Here is a 14,808-nt window from a genome sequence, read left to right as displayed (position 1 = left end):
TTACTTTGGCTGCTTAAAAAAAAAAAAATCCTATTTCTGTGTGCATAGGGTGGCAAGGGATTCATTGCTCCTAGCAGGATAACCACTGTCTTCTAGGCCAGCAGTGCCCTGTCACGGTTTGCCATGAATTTGCAGCAAAACTGCTAGGGCAGGCAGTTTTGATCCCCGAGCTGCAGCATGGGCCCTGCCTGCCTGCAGAGCTCTGTTTTGGTCCCTCCGTGCATGCTTTAACTCATGCAGGTCTGCAGTACAGTTCATAAACATCACTTTTGAATTCCACACTGACTTTAAATATGTTTGCAGGCTGGTATTGCCTGTTCAGTGGGAAAATCCTGTGTTAGAATTCAAATACATAGTTAAAGGCTCAGGTGAAAGCACCGTGGGTGTACCACATCTATCCTTTTATTCTGAAACTAGATCATGTGAACAACTCACCAAGTACAACTTTGCATCCTCTCATCAGCCAATGAATTCATGTCATCCTAGCTTCCCTGCAAGAACTTCCTTTGAGATGGTTTTAAAAACTTCGCTAGGTGGAGATCTATGACAGAATAACAGGTGGTGTTTGTAGAGAGGAAGATGTTAAAAGATTTAACTGGTCTGACATGCTTTGTTGTCCACAGATCCATACCGGTTCCTACAAACTGTCATACTGTTATCTATATGTTACAGCTTAAGTGCTATAGTGTTTTGCTGCTGCTGTCTTAAGGCCGCCTCAGTTGCTGAAATCAGATTAGTCATCTATCATTTTGTAGGTTCTGCCTCTCTCTGTTTTATTCTTTTTAAAGTTGGCTGCTTTGAAACTTCATCTAGAAGTTAAAAACAAATGAATTATAACCCTTGCAGTAATTTTTGTGACAGTGACATGAAGCAACATCACATTATGCTCCTCTACCATTCGTCTCAAAAGTTAGAACAATGTCAGAGCAAATCAATCTTGTACTTGGCATGAAGAACAGGATCTGTGAAATACACACATTTTTATATAAAAAGACATTAGATGTTGGATTCCTAGTCTGCTGTGAGTAGAAATTAATAAAAACTTTAATATTCAACAAATTTGTCTGCCATTCTAAATATAGGTTGATGATGAAACAGGACAAGAGTTATTAAATCTTTATAGTGATTAACGGCAATTTTTATTTCCAGCCTGAATATTTTCTCTTTGATTCACATAAGACTTTACTGCTTGCATACCACTGAAAACAATACAGTCTTTAAGTATATCTAGCATATGAATATACTACATGAAAAAAAACCAACAAAACAAACTACTTTGCAAGGCCAGATATTTGGAAGTTAGCAACTGCCAGATGAATTATTGCCCTTCAACATTAATTTTTAACTAACTGGGCTTGAACTGAGAATTTTTCTATAGAAAAAGTTTGTAACAACACACTTAAAATGTACATGCATAGACAACTAAGGAATCTGCATTGTCTAACAGTCTTAGAGCTTAACTTTCCAACCAAAATGAGTTTAGTGGCTTGGTATTACTAAGACATGCTTTTTTTTTTCCCTCTAATGAAGCATGAAATATCACATTAACATATTTTGGTTAATGTGAAGATTTAACCAAGAGGGAAAATTAATATAAGAAAAATGGTATCTGTTGCAAACTTCTTGAGATTACTCTAATTCTTACTTGCTTTTCATATTCCATATACACTAAGAACAAAAATAATTTGTAAAGACAATTGAATTGTGTAGGAGCTATGGCTACACTGAAAAGTTAGATGCAGGTATGAGAATATACTGAATCTTTACCTTTTGCTCTATAATCCTTTATACTGATCACACAAAAGGCGGCAGCACTAGATCATAGGAAGGCTTTTCTTACCATTTCTGCCTGTTTGTTCTTTTCTAATACAAAGTGTAACTTACATTAGTGAAAATTTTGCTCAGAATATAAACATCTCACAAACATAGAAGAAAAGACATCATTCAAGCCTGCACTTAAACAAGAGGAATCTGTTTGATTACTGGGAGTTGAATCTGTCCAATAGCTACCTTTGCTGTAGCTGTGGTAAGTGGAAAACATTTTTGGTAATTAAGCTACAGGTATTTTTTTAAGCCAACTTAATAGCCGTGGGTCTGTTTGACAACGTAAATTTACAGCATAGGTAAGACATTTGCTTAGAGTAGGTAGAGCCTGAAGGTACATTATAAAAAAAAGAAGAGCAAAATAAAAAAAGTCATGAGAATAAAAGAAAGAAGACTTCTTAACAGAGTTTGGGAGAATGTCCTTTAAGAAGGCAGGTACACCATCTGTGACAAATATTTCTTTTTTTTTGGAAGAGGGACAAAAACATTACAGAAAACCAAGTAATAATACATACAACTGCCAATGTAATGACTTCAGTAGAGATTACTAATGCCCGTTATTGATCAAAAAGGACAATTTTTCCACTAAAGTTTGCCAAAAAGAAGTCACTGTATTGTACTGATATTGATAGATGATGTATGTCTCAAAAAAAAACAAACCAAAAACAAAAACCCAAACCAAACCAAAAAAAACCCCACAAAAAAGTGTTTTCCTGGGATTTTATCAGATGACCTAGGCAATTACAGGTATGGAGTCCTGACAAACAGTAAAATTGTTGACCCTAATCATGATTGGCTACAAATTAAGAAAAGTTATAATCATGGAGAGATATAATTAATATAAATTACAACTTTGAGTGAGACTTCTTCAAAGCTTAGTAACACCTGTTTTGATTACCAACATGCTACACAGGGTATTACCTGTACTGAACATGTGGAGAGTTTACATGTTGTTTAATATTATCAGCGACACAGGAAAAAAATAATGATTAATTGCATATTCACATTAAAGAGAAGATGACCTGCATATCAGATAAACATAAAGCAACTACTAGCTTTTCAAAAGTCTGTTCAGTTGGCCAGAAATATTCTAAATTCTGCATTATGCACACAGAGAAAGTTGAACAAGAAAGACTTACACAGACAGTGTGCTGGTATGTTCTCAACTGAGGACAGGGTTCTGCTTCAATGAAAAGGAAAATTATTTCATTGTTAAAAAATGAAAGATATGATGCAATAGAATAACTACCTTATTGTTAAAAATTAAGGAATCAATGCATATATAACATGATCAGACATAGAATTGGTTTCAACTAACCTGGGAAAATACAAATGCCTACTCTGAGGACCACTTTCCCAGCACTGTACAGTTATGCCACGTATCCTGAAGAGGGTTCTCCTACTCTATAGGGTTTCCTCATGGGAATTTTTTGACCGTTTCCACATGTACCCTAAATCATACTGAAATTAATTTGATCTGTTGGACCACACCTGTTTTTCAACTAGGGTAGATGAAGGCAGGACTGAAAGCACTGTTGTTATGAGCAATTTAAGTTTCATGGGGAAGAAATCTTAGTTGCTGGACTACACCGAGAAAGGCATTTTACTTTTGCGAATGGTATTTGCATTCAAAATATCTTTAAAACATGGTGAAATCCAGAATACTGGGTGACTGTAATTTCAGATAGTATAAACTGAAAGGGAAGGGTTAAATCATAAGAACACAATCTACTCTGAATTAAGATCAGGGTCACTGAATAGCCACTAAATAAGCTTACAGTGGATAAAATAGGTGCAAAGTACAGTAGCTGTGACCTCTATTGCACACCTCTGCTGCAATAGTTACGTTAGATGAGTGAGATGTGATCTTTCACCACCACAGCTAAAGAAGCCCAAGTGCTTGCTTTAGGGAAGACCACCACCGTTTTGCTTTCCCAGGATTGCCCCCATATATATTCTCAGCAGGTTCTATAGGCCAAGGCAGGATTTATCAGAGCAGCTAAATATGCATCAGGACAGCATTAGCTAAATATATACACTTGACTACATCAGGCTACAAAAACTGTTAGGAGATGAAAAAGAAGTAAACTGTCTGAAACTCTGTTTTACAGTTTTCACCCCTACATAACATACAGAACACGTCTGCAATTTGTATTAACAATAAAGACAGAAGTGTTTCTACTACAATTTAATTCTACATCCAATTTAAGAGAGCGACTCCAATTCACCTTTTAATCCAAGTTGCTTCAGAAAGGGAGGAGACATCATGAAGAGTCGCCCATCTGTCAGTGTGCTCTCTCACACACAAAGGTGCATTGTCAACCGTGTGGAAATAAGATTTAAGATCTCCCAGTGTCTCCTCTTTCCTTCTAGCCTGGTCTTTACTTTTACATCTATTAGGAAATGGAAAAAAAAAAACAGGCTCTCAAACTAGAATCCCATGAGGATACCTCTCATTTTCACAAGAGTTACCATATTGTGTTAACATTAGGCTCCCACACAGTTCTAAATCCAACCATTTAATTTAGATGAAAAATAAGCAACTGCTTTGCTCCAACCAGGATTAGTTGAGAGACAGTTGTGTCTTAACTGAGGCCAGAAGTGTGGGTGGACCTTGATACAGACACGAATGTTTTAAACTGGGTAGTTCAGGTACTGCTTTGAGAAATAGGACATAAAAAAATAGCTGTATCTGAAGAATGCATTGGGGGTCATTAGAGGAGTGTTTTTTAGTGGGTTTCGGGTTTTTGGGGTGTGCATGTCCCTCCTGAAAGGAATTCAAGCAGCCAGCCACAACCATGTCTTTCCCATAGGGCTACCTATCAAGAAAAAAAAATCTCCCCAGAAAAAACAAACATATGGAGTTATAACAGAAGTTCAACTTTATCTAGCATTTACACCTTGTAACTGCCTCCAGCAACGGTGGTCCTGTGCCCAAAGCAGCGAGGCCGCGGCGCTGCAGACCTGCTGCGGCAGGTGAGGGGCTGCGAAAAGACTCTCTTAAGGAGAGCTCCAATGGGGTAAATTTTCTCCCCTCGGGAAGACTTGGCACTGGGAGATACGAAATCTCTGCCACTCAAGACGGCACCGCACCCACTGTGCTCCAATTACCTTTTGTTTTGGTCTTCGCCGGCAGGGACGCGGAGCCCTGCCACCAGGAAGCGGGGCGCGCCTGGCCCGCAACACGGTCTTTCCGCGGGCACAACCCAACCCTGCGGCGGCCGTCCTTCCTGCCGCAGCCCCGTTCGCCTCCGCCGGCCGCAGCTCCCCGTCTCCCCCCGCGCTGCGACGAGTGTCGCCCCGGCTCCCCGCCCAGCCACCCACCCCCTCTACCGCCTCCGCCTCCTCCCAGAGGCCCCCTGCCCCCTACCCAGCTGCAGCCCCGGCCCTTCCAGCAAGCAGAGGCATCTTTCTGCAAGCCCAGGTACGGGCCCCGCTAGGCCCGGCGCGGTGGCGGCGGCCCCGCCGGGCGGGGAAGGCGGACGGGACCCCGAGGGCGCCGGGGAGGGATTGGCCAGGCGGTGAGGGGAGGCGGGCGGAGAAGATGGCGCCGCCGCCGGCCGCCGCGCTGGGGACCGGCGCGTGCTGAGGCGATCAGAGCCGGGGCAGGCGGCAGCGAGAGGCAGGGTGCTGGCGGCGGGGCCGGGATATGCGGCAGCAGTTGCTTCCTGTGCTGAGGCGGGCTCTGCTGGGCTTAGCGCGCCCCTGGGCCGCTCCGGCCTCTCGTTTTTTCCCTCAGTGCTGGCAGCGCAGCTTTCTCGGGTAGGTTGCTTGTGCGGTGGGGACCGGGGCGGGGGAGGGGGGCCGTGGCAGGCCCCTGGGTCCCAGCATCGTGTGAGTGGCCGGGAAGTTGGAGATCGGTCCTGGCCCCCGCTGTGCTGTGTAAAAGGTGGCCGCGCGGCCGGAGCGGGGGCACCTTGTGCAGCCAGGGGAGTGCCCGCCCTGCCCCGGTTGCGGCTTCACTCCCGGGTCTGTGGGGAGTCAGAGTTGCTCGGGCCGCAGCCGCGGAAACGCGGGACTGGTCATAAAACCCTCCAGAGGAAAGTGGTGGGTCAGCTGAGGGCGCTGGGGGCGGCGGACTCCTGTGTACCGGAGAGGCCTGCGTCCTGCCCTGCGCTCCCGGGAGAGCCCGGTGTGCGGCGGGGCTGACGTGTTCCTGTGTCTCAAACTGCACTTCCATTGACAAAACAGGTTTGGTGCCCGGTGGTCTTGCTTTACTGTTTTTCCCCTCCCTTCTCAAAAGAATCCCGTAATTTTCATGTTGCTTAACTTGCTACGTCTGCCTATGCTACAAATATTAAAAGAATGTTTGAATTCTTTAAAAATATACTGCTGTTAAGAGTTACCCGAAGTTGATGGGAGCGGCCTCTGCAGTTTCTGACGAGCTGTCTGGTACTGGCGCTGTATGGGTCTTGTTTTTGTGTGTGTGTGGGTCTTGTTTTTGTGTGTGTGACCAGTTCCAGTGGAGGCTAACCTCGACTGAGGGAGGAGCGGGCGGGAGGCTTGTCATGGCTCACTTTAGAGGCAAGTTAAACTGCGTAGCAGCTCAGCAAAGTTTTTCCAGGGAGGGAGCTGAGTAAGGGAAAGAGGCTGAATTGTAGTTTGTTTTTCTTTCTTTCTTTAACACTATAACCTTAATATCAAAATTTGAGTTTAACACTGGAGAAGAGACGTCAAAACCAGTGTTTTTTTTTTTTTGTGAAAAAAAAGAGTGATTTATGATGATTCATGCCATCAATGTTCGTGTTTCAAAATTTGAACGTACCGTTATTGTTCGTAATTGCTATGTGTGCTTCAATATTTTAAAGGTGATCCACAATGTATATTTGAAGCCAGTGCTCTTCTCAGGATGTAGTTTCTTCTGCTGGATTATGCCTTTAAGCACATGAATATGTGTGGTATTTGGACTTAACTTGGTATATGTGAGTAGGCCTGTTGTGTTTTCTTACAGTTTACAACCATGACTTAATTATCTATTCAGTTTTAATTGTGGATTAGGGTTTACATATACAATAATGAAATGAGAACAGGAATAGTGCTTTCATAACGTTTGTCTTATTTTAGTTTAAGATGGTGAACATATGAAAATTAACTTCTTTTTTTTTCAATTGCATATTCCCCATTTCCATTTCTGGATTTTGTTCATACTTTTTTTTTATTGTTTTATTTTGTTTTTTTTCTTTTCACCTTTAACTTTTTCTTTGCATGTAATGTTTAACCTTCATTGACATGTCAAGCATCAAAATAATTGATTAGTTAGAACATGTTATCTCTTCCCGTACATCTCATGTGCAGCATTGAAAGTGTTCTAGTTGGGAAGTCCCTAGTTCATATTTGCCTGTTCACGGGCTTTTTTGGTCCGTTTCTGTCTTCAGTCTCTTGTAAGGCTATGGCTTAATGTAGGTTGGGGAATTTTTCAGTGTTGGGATTATAACTTACTTTGCACATGAATACCAAAGTAGTTCCCTACCTTGCTAGGTCTAGAAGAAGAAAGAGGGAAGGGACAAAAAGTTTGATACTTCTAGTCTTCCACTGAACTGGAAGGTGTTAGACTCTTAGCTGGGGGTCATTGCAGTTTATTGTGGAAGTTATTTGCTAAAAATACTGTCAGATTGTTGGAGAGATTAAATGTTCACTTGGTATGATTGATATATTCTATGATATTAGATACTTTCACAGTAATTTTTAATTATATTGATCTGACAAGAATCAAAGTTGCTATCAAATCTTTGTAGAAGAATTGATTTAATGTTTTGCATCTAGTTATGTATTTGTATATGCATCGTCTGTCAATGTCTCAGTCTTCCCATTCTTAGCATTTATGATGTTCATAAATTGATAAAGTATGCTTATGAGTAGCACTATCAGTGTGTAATAAGGTGATTTTTGATGGATTGGGTTTTTGAAAGTTGCTTCACTATAACTTCCTATTTAGATCTGATGTCCTGAAACTTGTTCTAAGAAATTAGTTAGAATTACAGTTTACCTGAACAATTGGAATAGGAAAAAACTGCTGCAGAATTGAGACTTCACTTAAACAGTAGCGGTCGAATTAGAATTGAATTGTCAAAAATCATAAAAGCTAAAAACTAGTTGAGCAGCCAGGACTAACTTTGTTGAAACTCACTGCTGACTCTTATGATCTGCTTATTGTTACAGGGCTGTAGGTTATGTCAGAGCTGTAGTGTTAGATAAGAATTGTTTTTAATGTGGGATTACAGTACTTTACATGATTCAGAATCCTAAAGTTGTTTTGTTTTCTGTTGCTAGATCAGATTTTCTTGCCAGTTCTCTCATATTTCTGTGTATTTCTTCTTGTTATGCAGTACAAGTTTTAGTCTCATCTTGTTTTTGTAAATCAGACCTCACAAGTTTTTTTTTTTTTGAGGGTATGAGACAGATGGTAGCATAAAGTGTTAAGTGAGTTGGCTTTACAAAGAGTCTTGGGCAATCTGATGTGCTGCTTGCAGATAAAATATATGAAATACACATCAAAGTACAGTTAGAATAAAGCACAGAGGTCTTCCCTGTGGCATGCAGTTTTGTTTCCTAGAGTGTGCAGGGCTATGCACTAGACACCTCTTTGGCACTGTGGTTGTTGACCAAATCCTTTGGCTGGTAGGGTGGTGGAGGAAAAATATCAAGGAGGGAGGAAGAGAGAATGAGAACCACTGATGGAAATAACTATGCAAGCCAAAAAGCTATGCCAGATTTGTGGAATCATTCTGAATATCCTATATCAACGTATCATCTAAAGATTAAACCAGAAAAGTTTTCTTACATTTTCAAAAATAACCAGTCTTTCAAATAATGAAAAGCACTAAAACCCTTTTGTAAAAAAACTAGGGAAAGGTCAATTTCCATTTTTTTTCTATTTCTGGATAACAGTGGTTTACATTGGAGAATGTGTTTTGATGAATCGTTTGGGGCAACTTTTGAAGAAATAAGGAAAACTAAGCTGAAGTGATTCAGGAATTTTTTAAAACAGTGCTCTTTATCACTGTGTCTGGAATGTATAAAATCCTACCTTTTTAAAAAAAAAAAAAATTACAGTGCTTTGTAAACTGGAATTGTCTACTTAAGGAATGTAATTTTAGGACAGTAAATCAGCTTTATGGTGTGTTGGTTGTATGTCCCAGCCTGTTTGACCAATGCAAGAATATTGAAACCACATCTTTTTACTACTTGGGCCACTTAGCTGGACCTTAATCTTACATATGAAACTACCAGGGCCCTTGTTTTTACTAGCTTCACACATGGTACTGTCTCATTAATACTGTTGTTAGTTCTTGTATGCTGGCGTGTGACGCCAGTGTTTCTACTGTCACATTGACAGTGAAAACAGTGGCAGATGAAGTTTTTGCTGCTGTGATCTAGAAGCTATGGAAGCTGGACCCTTCTGGGAATGAGAGCAAGGCAGGCATCTGCCCTGATCTCCATCATGAGCAGAGAATTTTCCCAGTTGGTTACGGACTTGGCAAAAAGCTGCAGACCAAGGTTTTGAAAATACACTAATTGTAGTGAGGCTTAAGAATTTCTTCAAAATGAACTACATAACAAAACCTTATAAATATTCATCATCTTCAAACTTGCCTGATTTGGCACGATTAGCTGTTCCTAATAACTTGGCAGCACTGATTAAATCATTGTGGGTCTTTGTAGTTGAAGCTTTTGTATTTGAAGTATTATGCTGAATTCCTGATGCATTTTAAAGTGATAAAACATGCTAAAATTTCAAACAGTGTATCTGCTTAGGCAGTCTATCTACCTGTGTATGCAATCAGATTTATTTAGATCAGCATCAGGAATGTATTGGGATCTTACACATTCCGTAGCTTTGTGACAAGTAAATTCGCAGAAGACTGATGCTTTATGGATGTTGAACAATGTGAACTGTTTTAATCTTTAAATATGTAAAAGGTTTACTAGTTTTGTCAACTGATGAACCTGTAACCTGAAAGAGGATAGTCTTCATGGTAATGGTCACATGAGTTGATTTAATTTGGTTGGGGTTTTTTTTGTTGTTGTTTTGGGGTTGGTTTGTTCAGAGTAATCTTTTCTCCTTTTTTTTTCTTTTTTTTTATTACATTGTTGGTTATAGAACTTAGTAAACATTTGACTGATTTTAGGAAAAAACCTGTACTGCTTACAGTTTAGTCTAAAAATATTGTGTCATTATAGCATACAAGTGAACTGAGAACAGGTATGTTGTTGTTTGACTTACGGGTAATACTGCTGTTACTCATACAAAGGATGTCACAAGGTCATCTAATTGTACTGTGATGGTGAGGACAGGTAGGTGCAAGAGACAAAGAGAAAGGTTGAATACCTGTGGAAGAATGGAGTTTATTTTCTTATTGCAAAGCCATGAGCCTGCAACTGAAGATTCTTCCAGAGTGCTCAATGTAGTGCTGTTATCCCTGTAAGAGAGATGAGAAAACTGGCTAGTAGTTCTGTAGCACTGGGCTTCTTGCCCAAGCACTTCTTTCACTCGGCACTGGCAGCTGAAGAATTCTTCATATAAGTTACTAAGTAACACAGAGAACAGGTTAGTAATGGTAGCGCCCTTGCAGGACATTGCTGAGAGAAATTTTGGCTCAGCAAAGATTTCACTTCACTCTGGTAAATAGTAGGTAGTTACGTTTGTAATTAAAAAAAATACACACACACACACACACACCCCCGCCAAACTAGCCAACCAAAAAAACAACACAAAATAAACCAAAACAAAAAAACCTCAACCAGCCAAACCAAAACAAAAACAACCCCCACCCCAAATGCACAACAACAAAGCAATCCACAAAAATACATGGATAGAAATAAAATAAAGAACTTGGAACAGGTGTAAAATGTGAGATTGGACATTACTGTTGTCTTTGTATAGTTTCAAAGGTACAGAACTTGAATAGTTGTATTGCAGTCAGCATAACATATCAAGTATATTCAAAAGAGAGGCATGAGTCAAAAAGAGTAGAAATATGCAAGTGTAAACTTAATGTTGTAACACCTACAGGTGTATCTGTAGAATTAATTTGGATTCAGTTGCATACAAGGTTCAAGCAAACCCCAAATTTTAAGGCAACTGATACAACTTGAAAGCAAACATCAAAACCTGCTGAGCTGTTAACCGTTTGTTGCCGTTCATCTGATTTCTTCAAGCTGATTAACGTTTATAGCTATTCGTCTGGCTTAGACCTATGTACCAGCATTTGACTTGAATGTCTTCATCCTGACATGGTTAAAAAAAAATCTGAAAAGCATTTTGCAGTTTGTGCTTCGGTGGGGGTCATACTTTTATTAGCTAGTTACTTTCTTGTATTGAAACAACCCTCAGGAGTTTCTGTTAATTGGTTTTCAAGTGTGGTCCTTTAATTGTTCAAACATTGAACTTAGATTTGACTACACTGGCAGTTTTTTAATTAAAGTAAATTTTCTAAAATAACTTTGAAAGACTAAAATAGTTAGGCAGAATCATATATCACTTAATCCCACTGTAATATGCTGTTTGCAGGTGGAACCTGGCATCCCCAGTGATCATCAGTGATTCCAAGGGACTGGCCTGCCTGGAAAGCATTACAAAAATGGGGCCTCAAAGAACAGAATGTAATTTTACTGTAAAGTGCTCTAGTTTACAATTCAGCATCTTGTTTCAACTGATACATTTCTTGTACAAGTGATGTTTAATATTTCCTAGTTACTTAACTTCACTCGTTTTCTTTTTAGCTCTGTCATCTTTCTACCTGTAATCTTTCCACCTGGGTCTTTCTCTGTTGCTTCTGTTCTATGAAAGTAGTGTGACAGTATTTCTTTTAATAAGTTTTTGTTAGGATATTAGTTCTGCGATACACACAGCATCTAGCTTGTGGATTAATTTTGTTGCTGCTGATCATTGTCATCCAGTGATCCCATGTTCACTGTAATGAGAGCATAGCAAGTAGATCTAGCACATGTACTTCAGGACAGTGTCTGAATGTGACTTGAGTAATTAAACAATTTCTCCAAAAGCTAGAAGAAATATGGAATGCTTTCTGTCTTTATTAGGGTTTTTTTTCCTATTGTCAGAAGCGTTCTATTGCCAAAAAGTGGTTTGTAGTGTTTTAGAATTCTTGTGTGAAAGACTGGAACATGGTAATGTTATAAAGTGGTTGGAATTACAGAAAGTTGCACAGAAAGCACTCATCATAGAATGGCTTAGGTTGGAAGGAACCTCAGAGATCATCAACTGTAACCTCCCTGCCATGGAGAGGGACACCTCTCAACTAGACTTGATTGCCCAAGGCCTTGTCCAAGCTGGCCTTAAATACCTTCAGGGAGAGGGCATCCACAACTGCTCTGGGCAACCTATTCCAGAGTCACCACTGTCATACTGAAGTTCTTCCTAAGTTCTAGTTTAAACCTGCTCTCCCTCAGCTTAAAACCATTCCCTCAGTTCCTGTCCTAGACACCCATATGAAGAGTTCCTCTCCAGCTTTCCTGTAGGCTCTCTTCAGATATTGGAAAGCAGCTATAAGGTCCCCCTGGAGTCTTCTCCAGGCACAACCACCTCAGCTCTCTCAGCCTATCCTCACAGCAGAGGTGCTCCAGCCCTTTGATCATCCTTGTGGCCCTCCTCTGGACTCACTCCAGCAGTTCTGGGGGCACCAGAACTGGATGCAGTATTCGAGGTGGGATCTCACAAGAACAGAATAAAGGGGGAGAATCATCTGTCGACCTAATGGCCACACTCACATGAGGGAATATTTAATATGTCTTACAGTTTACTCCTTAAGAAAAGTCGTTGTATAAATATCTTAAGTGAATTTTTCTTTTCTAGATATTGGGGTGTAGTAACATAGCACTAGGAGGAACGGTACTTAAGCAGGGAGATAATGATCTTGTTCTTTAGATGGGTTGCCTTCCAGAATCTGTGTTCCATAGTGGATCTGCTCTTGCTTTTATGTGAGTCGTCTGGTACTACTATTTAGTTTGCAGAGAAATAACAATGGGTTAATCATGCAAACCCATTTAAAGTTGAAGATAATGCTTTATGCACAATGCCTACTGAAATAACAATTAAGACAGAGATACAATTTTAAGTTCTTGGTTTGAAGACTTAATTACCGATTTCGACCTTTTGAAAAGGGTAGGTTTTTCCTCTACTGTTTTTTCTTTCGCTACAAAGATAGAGGTGGTCTATGAAGGAGGCAGAAGTAGGGAATGAAGTGGAGGTGTACAGTTTCTTAAGACATGAATTGAAATCTCACAAGATTTCACAGAAGCTACATAATTCGGTGAATCACTTTGGAAAGATGAGTCATCTGAACAGACAGTAAAGTTCTGTGACTTAATGATGCAGTGTAGAAATAACAAGGAGATATCATATGACAAGGAAATTGTACAACATTAAAAAAAAATGAAGAAGTTTATAGTACATATGCATGTTAAGATAAGCAACTAGTGTCTTAATGAGATGGAATATTTTAGCTGAAAACCAAGGAGACCTCCTTGCTCTCCTACATACTTACATTCATCAATCCAACAGAACTGTGTTGAAGTGAAATAACAGTCAAGAACAGTTTAGTTACTGATTTTCATCTAGGAAAAGTGTTATTGTTGTATTATGCACTTTACACAGTATCTTAAGTACAGTATTTCTATTTGGGGCTCTGAAATTTGAACAAGGAGACTTTTTTAAAATCATAAACATGGATTCTGTCAATGCTGTTGATGTAGAGAAACATAGCTGTTGCTGTACTTGGAATATCCTTTCTGGAATATCCTTTGGTTTTGAGTGGTATCTGCATTTTTTTTTTTTAGAGGAAGGAAGCCCATAGAAATTCCAAGCAGGATTAGCCTGACTACAGAGTACAGAGTGCGGGATGGGTTTAAATGAGGGTACAGAAATGTGAATTTAGCATTTTGGTTATTGTTTAGTGATTACATTTGACTGTACTTCTGAAAAAAAAAAATCATAGTATGAGAACCATGTTTTACCAGTGGAAATGTTTGCTTCTAAAATGCCTTAGCTGCACATTTAAAAAACTTATTTCATCCTGTCTCTAAAGAAGAGCCATAAACATTGAGATTCTGTACTTGGTGCTTCTGGTTTTTTATTTGTGTTGTAATTCCTGTTTGTAATTCTCCTTTCATATCACGTGTGTTATAATTTAAAATGTATTTAAAAGTTCTAAAATAATCTTATTTCTTTCAAAAGGATTCAAAGATCTCATGCCAAGCATAAATCCAGTCTTACCCAAACTTTCACTCTGCTGCAGGTTAAAACTTAGTTTTGTGTTTGTGGAATAGTTTTTTTTCTGATTCTACTGTAAACATGTTTATAAACCTTCTACCCTTAACATGCTGTTAATAATGATCTCTTTATTGGCCTTGTTATAATACCTAATGTCAACACTGATGACTCTGCATCTGCTGACTTCAAGTTGGCTGTTTTTATACTGCAGAAGCACATACATAAATGGGAAGGAGAGAATTTAGGGAGACAATGGCTTGCAGAACTGCTTCCCATTCTGAGAATGATGAGTATTTTAGGAAGGAGATTTCATTAGCTGAGTCTCTCTTTAATTTGTAATTTTAAACTGTAAATAAATGTATGTAATCAGATTTTATTTTGTTTGTTGTGTATCTGTTAACATAGAGTATACAGTTGATTTACAAATTAGAGTTAGTTAAAATGCTGTGACTGAAGATCTGAAATGATAAATATGTTGAGAACCGTGCAATCCTTCAGGTTCTACGTCTGATACTTTCGTAAAACTTGTATGTAATCTTAAAACGTGTGTGAAGTTCCTTGAACCATACGACTTAAAAAAGGGAAAGTAAATACTGTGAAGCTCCTTGTTTATATGATACTGACAGGACCATCCAAAATTCATTGTGCCTCTGTATGTGTTGAGGTGGGGAGTGAAGACTCAAATCTGTTTTTCTTAAGTAAAATTAGTTCAGTAATAACTAATGAAGCCCATGTAATAAGATACTGGTCCATAT

Source organism: Indicator indicator, chromosome 7 (genome assembly GCF_027791375.1).
Source record: "Indicator indicator isolate 239-I01 chromosome 7, UM_Iind_1.1, whole genome shotgun sequence".
Taxonomy (NCBI): Eukaryota; Metazoa; Chordata; class Aves; order Piciformes; family Indicatoridae; genus Indicator; species Indicator indicator.
Note: the sequence above shows the minus strand (reverse complement) of the source record.